This window comes from Oncorhynchus tshawytscha, linkage group LG20 (assembly GCF_018296145.1).
Source record: "Oncorhynchus tshawytscha isolate Ot180627B linkage group LG20, Otsh_v2.0, whole genome shotgun sequence".
Taxonomy (NCBI): Eukaryota; Metazoa; Chordata; class Actinopteri; order Salmoniformes; family Salmonidae; genus Oncorhynchus; species Oncorhynchus tshawytscha.
The window spans coordinates 17079480-17096069 of record NC_056448.1 but is presented as its reverse complement, the minus strand read 5'-3'; the positions used below and the strand labels follow the sequence as shown (position 1 = coordinate 17096069).

The 16590-nt window shown below is 44.0% G+C and overlaps 1 protein-coding gene across 5 annotated transcripts in view; it reads left to right on the top strand.

Annotated features, from left to right (window-relative positions):
• The window catches only part of LOC112219368 (guanine nucleotide exchange factor VAV2), a 1336992-nt gene that overhangs the window by 518963 nt on the left and 801439 nt on the right, over positions 1-16590 (top strand). The window lies entirely within an intron of this gene.

Here is a 16590-nt window from a genome sequence, read left to right as displayed (position 1 = left end):
ATGTGCTCATGTACCTGCGTGCATCTGTGCCTGAGAATAGCTTGACTGACGCAAGCCATTACAGACCGGCTTTAGAGCCCTGGCAACCCTGCTCTCTCTCCTCCTGCCTTCTCCTCTTACACCCCCAGTCCTCCTCTCACTCTCTCCCACCATCCCTTTCACTTCTCTCGCTCTCTTGGCATGAAGTGATTGCATATGGAACGTCATATAATCAGATTCTGTCACTGTTTTAAATACTGGATTTTATCAGAAGTGTTATCTATGTGCATTGACAGATTGGACTGCATAAATACACAGTATATGTATATATGTATGTACACTGAACAAATTCATAAACACAACATGTAAAGTGTTGGTCCCTTGTTTCATGGGCTGAAATAAAAGATCCCAGAAATGTTCCATATACAAAAAGCTTATTTCTCTCAAATGCACAACTGAAGAATTTCTGCACAAACCGTCAGAAACCGTCTCAGGGATGCTCATCTGCGTACTCATCGTCCTCAGAGTCTTGACCTGACTGCAGTTTGGTGTTGTAACCAACCTCAGTGGGCAAAGGCTCACTGTCACGACTTCCGCCGAAGGTGGTGCCTCTCCTTGTTCACGCAATTTATTTTTCCATTTGTTTTGTCTGTATTGTACACACCTGGTTCCCATTAGATTTGAATTATTTCCCTATTTAACCCTCTGGAGCCATCATGGATTTGTGCGTATTTATTGTTGTCAGTTGTCTCGTTTATGTGATTCTCGATTTGTTCTCCTTGTTGGAAGATTATTTTTGAGTAAAGTTACTATTATTACTCATCTCTGTGTCCTGCGCCTGACTACGCCTTAACCACATCACCGACTCTGACACTCACCTTCGATGACCACTGGCATGCTGGAGAAGTGTGCTCTTTAGGAATGAATCCCAGTTTCAACTGTACCGGGCAGATGGCGTCATGTGGTTGAGTGTTTTGCTGATGTCAAGGCATAAGCTACAAACACAATTGCTTTTTATCCATGGCAATTTTAATGCACAGAGATATCGTGACGAGATCCTGAGGCCCATTGTCGTGCAAAAACCTAATGTTTCAGCTTGATAATGCACAGCCCCATGTCGCAAGGATCTGTACACAATCCCTGGAAGCTGAAAATGTCCCAGTTCTTCCATGGCCTGCATACTCACCAGACATGTCACCCATTGAACATGTTTGGGATGCTCTGGGTGGACGTATATGACAGCGTGTTCCAGTTCCCGCCAATATCCAGCAACTTCACACAGCCATTGAAGAGGAGTGGGAGAACATTTCACAGGCCACAATCAACAGCCTGATCAACTCTACGCAAGGGAGATGTGTCGCACTGCATGAGGCAAATGGTGGTCACACCAGATATTGACTGGTTTTCTGATCCACGCATAACTGTATTCCCAGTCATGTGAAATCCATAGATTAGGGCCTAATGAATATATTTAAATTAAGTGATTTCCTGTAACTCAGTAAAATCTTTGAAATTCCTGCATCTTGCTTTTATATGTGTGTGTGTGTGTGTGTGTGTGTGTGTGTGTGTGTGTGTGTACTGTATATAATTTGTAGTGTCCAGAAAAAGCCTGAGACTCTAGTTGACATGACTCGTTGCTAAAATGTTATTCATGAGTGTGCAGTCTGGTAACTGTTTTGTGGACCAACATGAAAGGGACCTGTGAGTTCCCCTGGTTCTTCTTTCCATTCTCTATTTGCTTAAAAATGACAAACCCCCGAGCTAGCTAGAGTCAGGCCACCTGACTGACTTTGATCCTGTGCCTGGAAAAACATGTGTGAATCTATCCAACCCCACCCACACACTTAGTTTGAAACACACAGAGAGAGCGAAAGAGAGAACAAGGAATGCTTGGAATCAGAAAATACAATTAATTGATACATATAATAGTTAATCTAACGATCACACAACCATATCAGATATCATCTTCCAATCATTGCATTGAAATATAATAACTGTGTATTAAAAGGTGTCAATAGATGGCTAACACATGGGTGCATCTGTGTCTGATGAAATCAGAATGCAAAGCCTCCAACGAGAAATGTGGCCATTGGCCTACAGTGTGTGGACTTTCCCATACAATGTCATTGTATTTTCCTTTTCCTGTCATTGTATTTCTCCACCTGTCAAAGGGCATCTATCCAGACTCATTTTCTCTCAGCCTATCCTGGTCAGAGCCTCTTCCAGTCATAGTGAATTTACCAGACAGGTTCTGGAACAGTAGCTGTGGCAGGATGCCCAGGAGGTTACATGCTTGCAGTGCTTTCAGCCCAAACCTGTTGCTGAGTCTTCTAAACTGTGTGAATTCATTTAAATCACAAATATATTGTCATGTCTCTGTCTGTTTGGGGTGTAAAGGTGATGCATCCTGTGATACTAGCAATTTGAATGTGCTTCTACAAGAGACTTCCAGCCAGACACGTACACACAGGAGGCCAGGAGTTTTGAGCAAATCGAGTCATTAAGTACAAGTTGTACGTCAGTGAGAAACGTTGCTCAATCACCTCCCAAACCACAAGGCAAGGAAGCTGTGACCTCACCATTCAGATGTGTCTGAATTAGCAAGGGGAAATGGCTTAACGATACATAGCAGGAGGCTAAAAACATTCCACTCAGACACAATATTTCCATAAAGGAGTTGAGAGGAAGGAAGAGCCAGATGGTGTTAGTCATATGAAGTGGTCAGTGTCTTTGCCAACCATGCCATTCCATTCATTCAATAATGAGCTTTATGGCTTCAAACCATATGTGTTTGTATTTAATGTACTTGAGCGAATCCAGTAAGCTTATATTGTACTTTGTTTATGGTACAGTATGTGATATCTACAGGAAATACCAACATTGCTGAACTTTAACATGGAAGCAAAGGTGTTATAACTTCCTGTTAACTTGGGTTATTTCCCTTTGTTCCTTGTTTCACTCAAAAAACAAACACAGTCCTCACCTGCTAAGGTCTGTGACCAGACAACAATAAATCTCCTTTGAGAAAAAAAGCAAGTCTGTTGCAAATGACCAGTATCCGTTTAAAGTGTATGACATCTCTCTGACCTCAGGGTGACACCATATGAAGTTCATCTGTGATAAAAACAAAAACAGTGGCGTGTGTATTAGTGTTGAGCATCAGTATCTTGAACTCAAAAAGCCACCTCCAATCATCCCATCTTACACCTCAAAGCTTATCCTACACGGGTGGAACACTACACATTTCTGCTTACATTCCATGACCAAGGGGCTAATGATAATACTTTGAAAGGAAGTGTTGTAAAACCTTTTATTTTTTTATATTCCATGGTCACTCTCTAAGCCAGGTCATCATACATGCTTGATGACCTGTCCTCCCACCCACCCACCTCGTCCTTTTTGTCTTAACAAACAGCCAAGCTGGTGATTAATAAGCACTAATGCCATTGTGACAGTTAGGAGGGCCTCACACAGAGGCAGACGGAAATGGGATCTTTCCACTAAGGCAGAAGAGTTACTCATCTCAAGGTGAAATCCCTCTGTGATGCCCATGTTCTCCTTATTGACCTCAGGTGTGTCAGACCACAGGGGACGAGGGAGAGAAGAGGCTGGGTCACATTAGAGCTCTTATCACTAACTGCTGTAGTCCAACACATATCTCTTTCACATGAGGAACCAGACCAACCAATCTGAAAATAAGCCCAGTATCCTGTGGGTGGTTGGAATCAGACCAGTATCATGTTATTGATTTACACTGCATCTAGACTGAGAGGCCACCACAGTGGCACAATGGAAATATTAGCAATCAGGTCGTAACAGTTTACAAGGTGTGCTGCATTAGTGTGGATGATAAACATTTATACAGATTCCATATCTTAATTTGATCAACCTGTTGTTGCAGGACTTTTTCCTAACGTCTAGTGTATTCCAGGTTTAAAAATACCTATACTTTATCATTTCAGACTTGATTTGCCCTAATGAAAAATGTGTCAAACCTTACAAAAAAAAAAGAATTATAATACACATTTCCTGTTGCAGCAGGATTATTTTCCAAACTGGCTCAAATTAAAATCCGTAATCACCTCACTGTTAGATGAATGATGCAATGTACCTCCGTCAATGGACTTGTACAGAAAGTGTTGGTAGAACATTATTGATAAAGTAACTGATTCTCACTCTCTTGTAGAGTATGGTTCTTCTCCTGAGAGTAAACCACCTGATAGAAAAAAAAATAACCTGATTGGATGGAGTTGTCCCTATTTCTGTGTCTAGATCTCACATTCTCACCCAAAACTAGCTCTCTCTCTCTCTCTCTCTCTCTCTCTCTCTCTCTCTCTCTCTCAGAATAGGAGCAGAACATTTCCCCATGGAGTCTGACACAGCGCGAGGGGAAGGAATACTGTCCTCCTTGCATGGCTGTCAATCACACCACATAACTGGCATGGTTTCAAATGCTGCTGTCAATCACATCACACGGGGTGCATGAGTGTGTGTGCACATGTTTGTGTGTGTGTGTCAATATCTACAGTGGGGAGAACAAGTATTTGATAACCTGCAAAATCGGCAGTGTTTCCTACTAACAAAGCATGTAGAGGTCTGTAATTTTTTTATCATAGGTACACTTCAACTGTGAGAGACGGAATCTAAAACAAAAATCCAGAAAATCACATTGTATGATTTTTAAGTAATTCATTTTATTGCATGACATAAGTATTTGATCACCTACCAACCAGTAAGCATTCCGGCTATCACAGACCTGTTGGGCTTCTTAAAGAAAAACTTCCTGTTCTCCACTCATTACCTGTATTAACTGCACCTGTTTGAACTCATTACCTGTATAAAAGACACCTGTCCACACACTCAAACCTCTCCACAATGGCCAAGACCAGAGAGCTGTGTAAGGACATCAGGGATAAAATTGTAGACCTGCACAAGGCTGGGATGGGCTACAGGACAATAGGCAAGCAGCTTGGTGAGAAGGCAACAACTGTTGGCGCAATTATTAGAAAATGGAAGAAGTTCAAGATGACGGTCAATCACCCTCGGTCTGGGGCTCCATGCAAGATCTCACCTCGTGGGGCATCAATGATCATGAGGAAGGTGAGGGATCATCCCAGAACTACACGGCAGGACCTGGTCAATGACCTGAAGAGAGCTGGGACCACAGTCTCAAAGAAAACCATTAGTAACACACTACGCCGTCATGGATTAAAATCCTGCAGCGCACGCAAGGTCACCCTGCTCAAGCCAGCGCATGTCCAGGCCCGTCTGAAGTTTGCCAATGACCATCTGGATGATCCAGAGGAGGAATGGGAGAAGGTCAGGTGGTCTGATGAGACAAAAATAAAGCTTTTTGGTCTAAACTCCACTTGCGTGTTTGGAGGAAGAAGAAAGATGAGTACAACCCCAAGAACACCATGCCAACAGTGAAGCATGGAGGTGGAAACATCATTCTTTGGGGATGCTTTTCTGCAAAGGGGACAGGACGACTGCACCGTATTGAGGGGAGGATGGATGGGGCCATGTATCGCGAGATGTTGGCATACAATCTCCTTCCCTCAGTAAGAGCATTGAAGATGGGTCGTGGCTGGGTCTTCCAGCATGACAACAACCCGAAACACACAGCCAGGGCAACTAAGGAGTGGCTCCATAAGAAGCATCTCAAGGTCCTGGAGTGGCCTAGCCAGTCTCCAGACCTGAACCCAATAGAACATCTTTGGAGGGAGCTGAAAGTCCGTATTGCCCAGCGACAGCCCCGAAACCTGAAGGATCTGGAGAAGGTCTGTATGGAGGAGTGGGCCAAAATCCCCACTGCAGTGTGTGCAAACCTGGTCAAGAACTACAGGAAATGTAGGATCTCTGTAATTGCAAACAAAGGTTTCTGTACCAAATATTAAGTTCTGTTTTTCTGATGTATCAAATACTTGTCATGCAATAAAATGCAAATTAGTTACTTAAAAATCATACAATGTGATTTTCTCGATGTTTGTTTTAGATTCCGTCTCTCACAGTTGAAGTGTACCTATGATAGAAATTACAGACCTCTACATGCTTTGTAAGTAGGAAAACCTGCAAAATAGGCAGTGTATCAAATACTTGTTCTCCCCACTGTATGTACGTGTGTGGATGTTTGTCTGTGGCTTCTGGTTCTTGGTGAGTCGGACACTGAGCATCCCTTGTGATTCGTGTGGCTGAGTCACGAGTAAAATCCCATCCCAATCTAGCCACCACCTCGTGTTGGGGGCCTCTTCATGGACATGATGGCTAGACCAGAGACCAGATCCACGATAGCAGAACTTTCTCCTGGGGAATCTGTCTGCGGCTGCCCAGTGTTAGATCCATTCACTCAGTCTAAACTTACTACAGAGCAAGCCCTAACAAAAAACTACAATTCAGTGTTGGACCTGTGCCCAAATGTGTCTCAAAGCAATTATGTTTCTCTTGAAGATTATTCTATCAGTGCCATCAGGGTATACTGGTGGCAGAGAGGGGGGCGGTAGTAGCTGCACGCTTAGAGAGGAAGGAAGCATGAAAGAGAGCGATAACAGAACCGAGACAACAGATATGCAGACAGATAAGGCTTTATTACTCGACAGTGGAAATGTGGGCAAGGCAGCGAGAGTTGAAAAAGAAAGGCGATTAGTCCCCGACAGTTAGATTCTTCACCTCCCGTCCTCCCCCTTGCTGCAAAATAACCAGTCTGCAAATAACGATCTAATGATCCACACACACACACACAAAGATATTAAAATCATAATGGCAATCATGTGCCGATCCCTCCCTCCATCTCTCGTTCTTTCTCTCTGTGATTCAGCTGCTAATAGCTTCCAGATCCATCCAATCTCTTCCTCCCTCTTATGCTCCCTGTTTTTCTGCACTATTTCAGTGGAACAAAATGGATGTGGAAATGCTCTGCACTTCAGTCAGTGAGTCAGCCCGCTAGGCCGCGTTTGAAGGAAAACCACACCAGGGGTTTGGAGAAGTAAAGCAGTTTGTTTTTCATAAATCACTGCAGAGGTTGTTTTATTTTTTTCCTGTTTCAAACGGAAGGTCTGTGTATTTTTGTGCTTGACTGAAATACTGTATGTGTCCGCGTGTTTACACCGGGGACCACATTAACAGAAACGCTATTAAAAGGGATTTAGTCTCCCTGGAAACTGAAAGGGAGTTGTGTGTGTGTGTGTAATTGCTGTGAGATGTGTATTGTGGTTTAACAAAAATATATTGATGATGGTGTCTGTGTGTCTGTTTAATCTTAATCAGAAAAGGGTGAGTGTTATAAAAAAATAGCGCTGCAGGAGCAGCTCATGTTTTAGTGTGTGGAAGTGGCTTTACGCCTGTCTTCCTAAGTGAAAGCAACAGAGGGGGAGGGAGGGTTTGCATGGAAATGACAGCTATTGTTTTGAACACAATGTGTGTTTGTGACTGATGACGAACAAATGGCCTGCGACAGCAACTGGCAACCCTCCGAATGGAGCCTGACAGGCAGGCGACACAGAGAGAGCATGGGCCCGCATCACAACAACACAACTGACAAACACAGGCCTTTACTTCCACCACTAATAAACAGCGCAGCCAGCCGAATGAAGACCATGCACTTAACATAGCCTAGAAGTATCTCTGTTTTATATCAACTACCTGATGACACTTTCATGGTAGCCTAACAACCGTGGCTGTGAAGTGGGGCTTTTTCTTTCCAGTTGTTATTATTGCTCAGTGTTGCTCATCAGTGGCAGCAGCAGTGTGGCCTCATGGGCCACATACCACAGTGGTTACTGTGGCACAAAGAGTCCAGTGAGACTGAAGCCGATCCATCATGTGAGGTCACTGTGGTGAAGCAGAAGGGAGAGTGAGACGGGGCCCTTTTGTTGTATGTTGGTGTGTTGCGGACGGTGACGTCATCCCTTGCGGAGTCTGTCATTAAAGAGTGATAAATGTCCCATATATTGAAGAGGGGGGAGAGGTGCTTGGTTTGCAGGCTAAACGTTTTCTAATTGGGGGGTGAGGGTGTTGTGTGGTTGCAGGGGACCAGGGGTCCTGGTGGGGGGAAAGAACTTAGAACCTAACCGCAGAATGATGTCAGACCATTTGTGAAATGAACCGCTTTTAGGGTGGATGAATGGTCAAACAGAAAGGCTGTCCAGAAATAGAGGAAATAATGGCAATAAAATGTGGTTCTCTCCATGAGATATACAGTGGGGAGAACAAGTATTTGATAACCTGAAAAATCAGCAGTGTTTCCTACTTACAAAGCATGTAAAGGTCTGTAATTTTTATCATAGGTACACTTCAACTGTGAGAGACGGAATCTAAAACAAAAATCTAGAAAATCACATTGTATGATTTTCAAGTAATTAATTTGCATTCTATTACATGACATAAGTATTTGATCACCTACCAACCAGTAAGAATTCCGGCTCTCACAGACCTGTTAGTTTTTCTTTAAGAAGCCCTCCTGTTCTCCACTCATTACCTGTATAAAAGACACCTGCCCACACAGACTCCAACCTCTCCACAATGGCCAAGACCAGAGGGCTGTGTAAGGACATCAGGGATAAAATTGTAGACCTGCACAAGGCTGGGATGGGCTACAGGACAATAGGCAAGCAGCTTGGTGAGAAGGCAACAACTGTTGGCGCAATTATTAGAAAATGGAAGAAGTTCAAGATGACGGTCAATCACCCTCGGTCTGGGGCATCAACGATCATGAGGAAGGTGAGGGATCAGCCCAGAACTACACGGCAGGACCTGGTCAATGACCTGAAGAGAGCTGGGACCACAGTCTCAAAGAAAACCATTAGTAACACACTACGCCGTCATGGATTAAAATCCTGCAGCACACGCAAGGTCCCCCTGCTCAAGCCAGTGCATGTCCAGGCTGGTCTGAAGTTTGCCAATGACCATCTGGATGATCCAGAGGAGGAAGGGGAGAAGGTCATGTGGTCTGATGAAACAAAAATAGAGATTTTCAGTCTAAACTCCACTCACCGTGTTTGGAGGAACAAGAAGGATGAGTCCAACCCCAAGAACACCATCCTAACCGTGAATCATGGAGGTGGAAACATCATTCTTTGGGGATGCTTTTCTGCAAAGGGGACAGGACGACTGCACCGTATTGAGGGGAGGATGGATGGGGCCATGTATCGCGAGATCTTGGCCAACAACCTCCTTCCCTCAGTAAGAGCATTGAAGATGGGTCGTGGCTGGGTCTTCCAGCATGACAACAACGCGAAACACACAGCCAGGGCAACTAAGGAGTGGCTCCGTAAGAAGCATCACAAGGTCCTGGAGTGGCCTAGCCAGTCTCCAGACCTGAACCCAATAGAACATCTTTGGAGGGAGCTGAAAGTCCATATTGCCCAGCGACAGCCCCGAAACCTGAAGGATCTGGAGAAGGTCTGTATGGAGGAGTGGGCCAAAATCCCAGCTGCAGTGTGTGCAAACCTGGTCAAGAACTACAGGAAATGTAGGATCTCTGTAATTGCAAACAAAGGTTTCTGTACCAAATATTAAGTTCTGCTTTTCTGATGTATCAAATACTTATGTCATGCAATAAAATGCAAATTAATTACTTAAAAATCATAATGTGATTTTCTGGATGTTTGTTTTAGATTCCGTCTCTCACAGTTGAAGTGTACCTATGATAAAAATGACAGACCTCTACATGCTTTGTATGTAGGAAAACCTGCAAAATCGGCAGTGTATCAAATACTTGTTCTCCCCACTGTATAAATACATACCATTGTGTGGTTCTCCCATGTTTTACCTCTACCATGTTTTAGCTCTAACATGTTATAAATATCCTCTTGACCACGCCTGGACAAGTACTTGGCACGCGCTTACCACATTCAATGACAGGTTGGAGTGACAAATGATAGTTCATTAGCAGTTAGGGGCTTTTTCAGGACCCTCTAGCTGTTGGAGGTCTTTCTTGTTATCCAACCAAGTTTGAGTGTTGACTGCTAGGCTACTATCTCTGTTCTACACTTCAAAGAGCTCCCGCCAGCAGTCACAGCCGGCCAGGCAGCTGCGAACGCAGGACGAGCACTGTGCGAGCCGCTTGTCAAAATTCGATACGGCCCGCTGCAAAGCATGACAGGGAAAACTGTAGTGGAGGTATTCAAAGTCTGTGGACTAACGCCGGGGGGAGCGCCGATAGAAAAGAAAGTGATGACTCACTGAACTTCCCAAAATCCCCCTCCCCCTTCACGATTTACGGGAACAGGAATGTTGTTTCCTTTTTTTTCTCCCAGTCCCAGGCATTTATCTTTTTTTGACAGGCTGTGGGGTCAGGCTCTGGGTTAATGTTTGTCTGTGTGGCTGTTTAATCTTTCCTTCAGGCGAATGGGTAATTGTGGACGTGGCCATTTGAAAGTTTGTTAACAGTGCGGGGGAAGGAAGGCTTGTTAGACAGATATCTCTTTGTTTTGGACCCAAAACCAGAGCATTGGCTTTTCTTTAGCTGGGCTCACCAACTGCCAAAACTTAATTTACCACCTTTTTAATTTACCACCTGGTTAATATAATCACTTAAGCTTTTGGTTAGTTGGATCCTGTCCAGTTGCCCTACATTTTTTGGGCTTAAAACAGGCATAATTTAACAGACATTTCCAGAGCTACTGGCAATTTGGGGGACTTTTCCTCTCAATTGTTTAAGCATGTAATTTGTGAGTGGTGAGAGAGACTGGATGGCATATGTCAATGGATGACAATGGGCCATTTATAACACATTTTCACACCCTGACCTTAGATTCTCTGTTTTTCTATATATTTTGGTTAGGTCAGGGTGTGACTAGGGTGGGTACTCTAGTTGTTGTATGTCTAGGGTTTTTGTCATCTAGGGTTTTTGTATGTCTATGTTGGCCTGATTATGGTTCCCAATCAGAGACTGTTTATCATTGTCTCTGATTGGGGATCATATTTATGTAGCCATTTTACCCATTGTTAGTTGTGGGATCTTGTCTATGTTTAGTTGCCTGTCAGCACTAGTTTGTATAGCTTCACGTTTCGTTTGGTTGTTTGTTGTTCATTCATTAAAAAGAGAATGTACGCATACCACGCTGCGCCTTGGTCTGATCCTTATGACGAACGTAACGCACATTTATCACAAATGTATATGGATGCCTATGAGACACTAATACAGTATATAGGCTTGCTGACTCTTTAAGTCAATGTTAAACCAATAAATGCACATAAGAGATATTTATGCATTATTAGGTTCCATTACATTGGACCTAGGTACAGTAGCCTACTATAGGCTGCAGTTTACACACCAATGTAATATTTATCAGTGAACACTGAAGGCCAGGGCCCACCCCACAGATAACAAAAGCAATGCATTGTGATAGGGAGTGGTGGAGTAGTGAGGTTGAGCTGCCTGAGATTAGGTCTGCTTTTCTCTGCCCTGCAGGATGTGAGTGGGTGGAACTGTAGCTGACCCTTCATTAAAAGGTTGAAAGTTCACAGGGGTCATGCTTTCAACAAAGCTCTAATCCTAACACCTACCTTTCCAGACACCTCCAGAGTGTATCTGCTCACTCAGCTGTACTGTACTCTCCTATCCTTATGTTCATTGTCTACCACTTTGTAGTCTTCATGGTCTACCACTTTGTAGTCTTCATGGTCTACCACTTTGTAGTCTTCATGGTCTACCACTTTGTGGTCTTTTCTGACTGTGTCTATATGGTCTTTTCTGACTGTGTCTATGCAGTCTTCTTAACAGTGTTTATTTGAGGGCAGTAACCATGGCTTGAACATCTTCAAAGGATACAAAAACTGATTCAATGCGTTTAGAACATGACAGGAGTTTGTGCTGGAAGGAGAGACTCATCAGTCACTCAGTCTGTATGGTCACCAGTCAGTTAGTCTGTCACTTGGTTGGCATGTCAATCAATGGAGCAGTCCATCCGTCACTGTGTGGGTGAGCGGTGTGGACAGCAATTCACCTGGTTTTGGATCAGTCACTAGATGCTGTCTTAGTGGATCAGTGTCTGGAGGTACAGGACACCCTGCACCCCCAGACCTAGACAATGACTGGTCTGTTAACAGTGCTAAAGGCAGATAGATGGGAGAGCAACAGGTGGGCAAGCAGCCCCGGCCTCCCACATTGCATCTGGAGAACAGCTGGAATGAAGGATGCCAAACAAGTCAGGCAAACAGAGGAGAGACTGGGATAGGAGGACAGAACATCAATGTTTTTATTTTAATTTCCTACAGCAAAGATGTTTTGTTAAGATGTGTTAATTATAAATACAGTATATACATATATAGTGGATAAAACAGTATGTAAACATTAAAGTGACTATGTACAGTACCAGTTAAAAGTTGGACACCTAGTTTTTCTTTGTGTTAAACATCATGTATTAACATGTATTTTAAAGTAGACACTCTGCCTTGATGACAGCTTTGCACACTTTTGGCATTCTATCAACCAGCTTCACCTGGAATGCTTTTCCAACAGTCTTGAAGGAGTTCCCACATATGCTGAACACTTGTTGGCTGCTTTGCCTTCACTCTGTGGTCCAACTCATCACAAACCATCTCAATTGGGTTGATATTGGGTGATTGTGGAGGCCAGTTCATCTGATACAGCACTCCATCACTCCCATTCTTGGTCAAATAGCCCTTAGAGTCTGGAGGTATGTTGGGTCTTTGTCCTGTTGAACAACAAATTATCGTCCCACTAAGTGCAAACCAGATGGGATGGCATATTACTGCAGAATGCTGTGGTAGCCATTCTGGTTAAGTGTGCCTTCAATTCTAAATAAATCACTGAAGGTGTCACCAGCAAAGCACCCCCACACCATCACACCTCCTCCTACATGCTTCACGGTGGGAACCACACATGCAGAGATCAGCTGTTCACCTACTCTGGATCTAACAAAGACATGGCGGTTGAGCTATGTCGCAGCCGGACGCGACTGGGAGGCCCATGGGGGCGGCGCACAATTGTCCCAGTGTCATACGGGTTAGGGAGGGTTTGGCCGGCAGGGATATTCTTGTCTCATCGCGCACTAGCGACGCCTGTGGCAGGCTGGGCGCAGTGCACGCTGACCAGGTCGCTAGGTGTACGGTGTACACATTGGTGCGGCTGGCTTCCGGGTTGGATGCACGCTGTGTTAAGAAGCAGTGCGGCTTGGTTGGGTTGTGTTTCGGAGGACGCATGGCTCTCGACCGTCGCCTCTCCCGAGTCCTTATGGGAGTTGCAGTGATGAGACAAAGTAACTACTAACAATTGGATACCACGAAATTGGGGAGAAAAAGGGGGTAAAACAATTTTAAAAAAGGTTTAAAAAAAAAAGACATGGCGGTTAGAACCAAAAATCCCAAATTTGGACTCATCAGACCAAAAGACAGATTACTTGTGTTTCTTGGATCAAGCAAGTCTATTCTTCTTATTGGTGTCCTTTAGTAGTGGTTTCTTTGTAGCAATTCAACCATGAAGGCCTGATTCATGCAGTCTCCTCTGAACAATTGATGTTGAGATGTGTCTGTTACTTGAACTCTGAAGCATTTAGTTGGGCTACAATTTCTGAGACTGGTAACTCTAATGAACTTATCCTCTGCAACAGAGGTAACTCTGGGTCTCTTGCCTGTGGCGGTCCTCATGAGAGACAGTTTCATTATAGCGCTCACAGCTAGAATTAGCCATCCTGTGTGGTCCAAGAGTGTCCATCAGACCTGCCTGTGTGTGTGTGTGTGTGTCCATCCTTTGTGTGACAGCTCTGTGTGGACTCTGACTCTGATGAGGGGGGACAGAGGAGAGGGCACTTACAGGGTTAAAAGCGCTGCACTGCCCATGCCCCAGTGGAATTAAAGACAGGCTAGATGCAGGCATGTTGATTGCGGTGGACAGGGCCAGTAAACAGGGCCAGATTGCTGAGTCAGGTGGCTTGTCACTCTGGGTGAAGGGCTGTGGCTTCACTCTGAACCCACACTTGTTGACAAGTAGAGCTCAAGTCCTGCTGTATAATTAAGGTTGTTAGGGAAGGGCATCAATTGGCAGAGCTGCAGCCATCTGCAGCAGGGTAAACGGCTGAATATGGGTGTGTGTGTCTGTGGAGAATGTGGACAAGAAAAAAATAATTTGGGAAGTTGTGCAAGCTTGGAGGTGTGGCAGGCTCTTTTTTTTAAATAATCTTCAGAATTTGGTCTCACACCCTATAGAGATTGCATAAGTAACCACACACACATAGCTCTGCATTACTATACTTACAGTGCCTTGTGAAAGTATTCGGCCCCCTTGAACTTTGCGACCTTTTGCCACATTTCAGGCTTCAAACATAAAGATATAAAACTGTATTTTTTTGTGAAAAATCAACAAGTGGGACACAATCATGAAGTGGAACGACATTTATTGGATATTTCAAACTTTTTTAACAAATCAAAAACTGAAAAATTGGGCGTGCAAAATTATTCAGCCCCCTTAAGTTAATACTTTGTAGCGCCACCTTTTGCTGCGATTACAGCTGTAAGTCGCTTGGGGTATGTCTCTATCAGTTTTGCACATCGAGAGACTGACATTTTTTCCCATTCCTCCTTGCAAAACAGCTCGAGCTCAGTGAGGTTGGATGGAGAGCATTCGTGAACAGCAGTTTTCAGTTCTTTCCACAGATTCTCGATTGGATTCAGGTCTGGACTTTGACTTGGCCATTCTAACACCTGGATATGTTTATTTTTGAACCATTCCATTGTAGATTTAGCTTTATGTTTTGGATCATTGTCTTGTTGGAAGACAAATCTCCGTCCCAGTCTCAGGTCTTTTGCAGACTCCATCAGGGTTTCTTCCAGAATGGTCCTGTATTTGGCTCCATCCATCTTCCCATCAATTTTAACCATCTTCCCTGTCCCTGCTGAAGAAAAGCAGGCCCAAACCATGATGCTGCCACCACCATGTTTGACAGTGGGGATGATGTGTTCAGGGTGATGAACTGTGTTGCTTTTACGCCAAACATAACGTTTTGCATTGTTGCCAAAAAGTTCAATTTTGGTTTCATCTGACCAGAGCACCTTCTTCCACATGTTTGGTGTGTCTCCCAGGTGGCTTGTGGCAAACTTTAAACAACACTTTTTATGGATATCTTTAAGAAATGGCTTTCTTCTTGCCACTCTTCCATAAAGGCCAGATTTGTGCAATATACGACTGATTGTTGTCCTATGGACAGAGTCTCCCACCTCAGCTGTAGATCTCTGCAGTTCATCCAGAGTGATCATGGGCCTCTTGGCTGCATCTCTGATCAGTATTCTCCTTGTATGAGCTGAAAGTTTAGAGGGACGGCCAGGTCTCGGTAGATTTGCAGTGGTCTGATAGTCCTTCCATTTCAATATCATTGCTTGCACAGTGCTCCTTGGGATGTTTAAAGCTTGGGAAAATCTTTTTGTATCCAAATCCAGCTTTAAACTTCTTCACAACAGTATCTCGGACCTGCCTGGTGTGTTCCATGTTCTTCATGATGCTCTCTGCGCTTTTAACGGACCTCTGAGACCATCACAGTGCAGGTGCATTTATACGGAGACTTGATTACACACAGGTGGATTGTATTTATCATCATTAGTCATTTAGGTCAACATTGGATCATTCAGAGATCCTCACTGAACTTCTGGAGAGAGTTTGCTGCACTGAAAGTAAAGGGGCTGAATAATTTTGCACGCCCAATTTTTCAGTTTTTGATTTGTTAAAAAAGTTTGAAATATCCAATAAATGTCGTTCCACTTCATGATTGTGTCCCACTTGTTGATTCTTCACAAAAAAATACAGTTTTATATCTTTATGTTTGAAGCCTGAAATGTGGCAAAAGGTCGCAAAGTTCAAGGGGGCCGAATACTTTCGCAAGGCACTGTATGAGGACTTTTTATTCTAACCCCCCCCACACACACACACTCTCTACACTATTGATGCATTTCATTTTACTGGTACAGTACTTCAGTATGCTGGCAAGCACAGTCACGTAGCAACACAAACACACACATCCCCAGGTTCACAGCCCCAACCATGCCACCAGGCAATCTCAATGGTCTCAACAATTTGGTTAAAGGGCGTATGGAATGTGTCTGAAAGGGCAAGGGCCAGGGTGGTGCAGGGTGGTGCAGGGTGGTACAGGGTGGTACAGGGTGGTTCATTGTTTAGGCTGTGTGGGCGACGTGTGTGTTTGTAGTACTTCACCACGTGCTGGGAGAAACAGGTCCAGGTGGAGTCTAGCCTATTATTAGTCTTACTCTGCAATTACTAAATCTATTACAATTGAAAAAGTGTCCCCAAGCTCCTTTTAGCAAGATTCAAGCATTTGTTATTTGTAGCTGATGACATACTGTATACACTGTGTATAAAACATTAGGAATACCTTCTTAATATTGAGTTGCCCTCCCCCTTGTCCCTTGTGGGTGGTGGACCATTCTTGATACACACAGGAAACCGTTGAGTATGAAAAACCCAGCAGTGTTGCAGTTCTTGACACAAACCGGTGCACTTGGTACCTACTACCATACCCTGTTCAAAGGCCCTTAAATCTTTTGTCTTGCCCATTCACCCTCTGAATGGCACACATACACAATCCATGTCTCAATTGTCTCACAGCTTAAAAATCCTTCTTTAAAACTTTTCCTCCCCTTAAT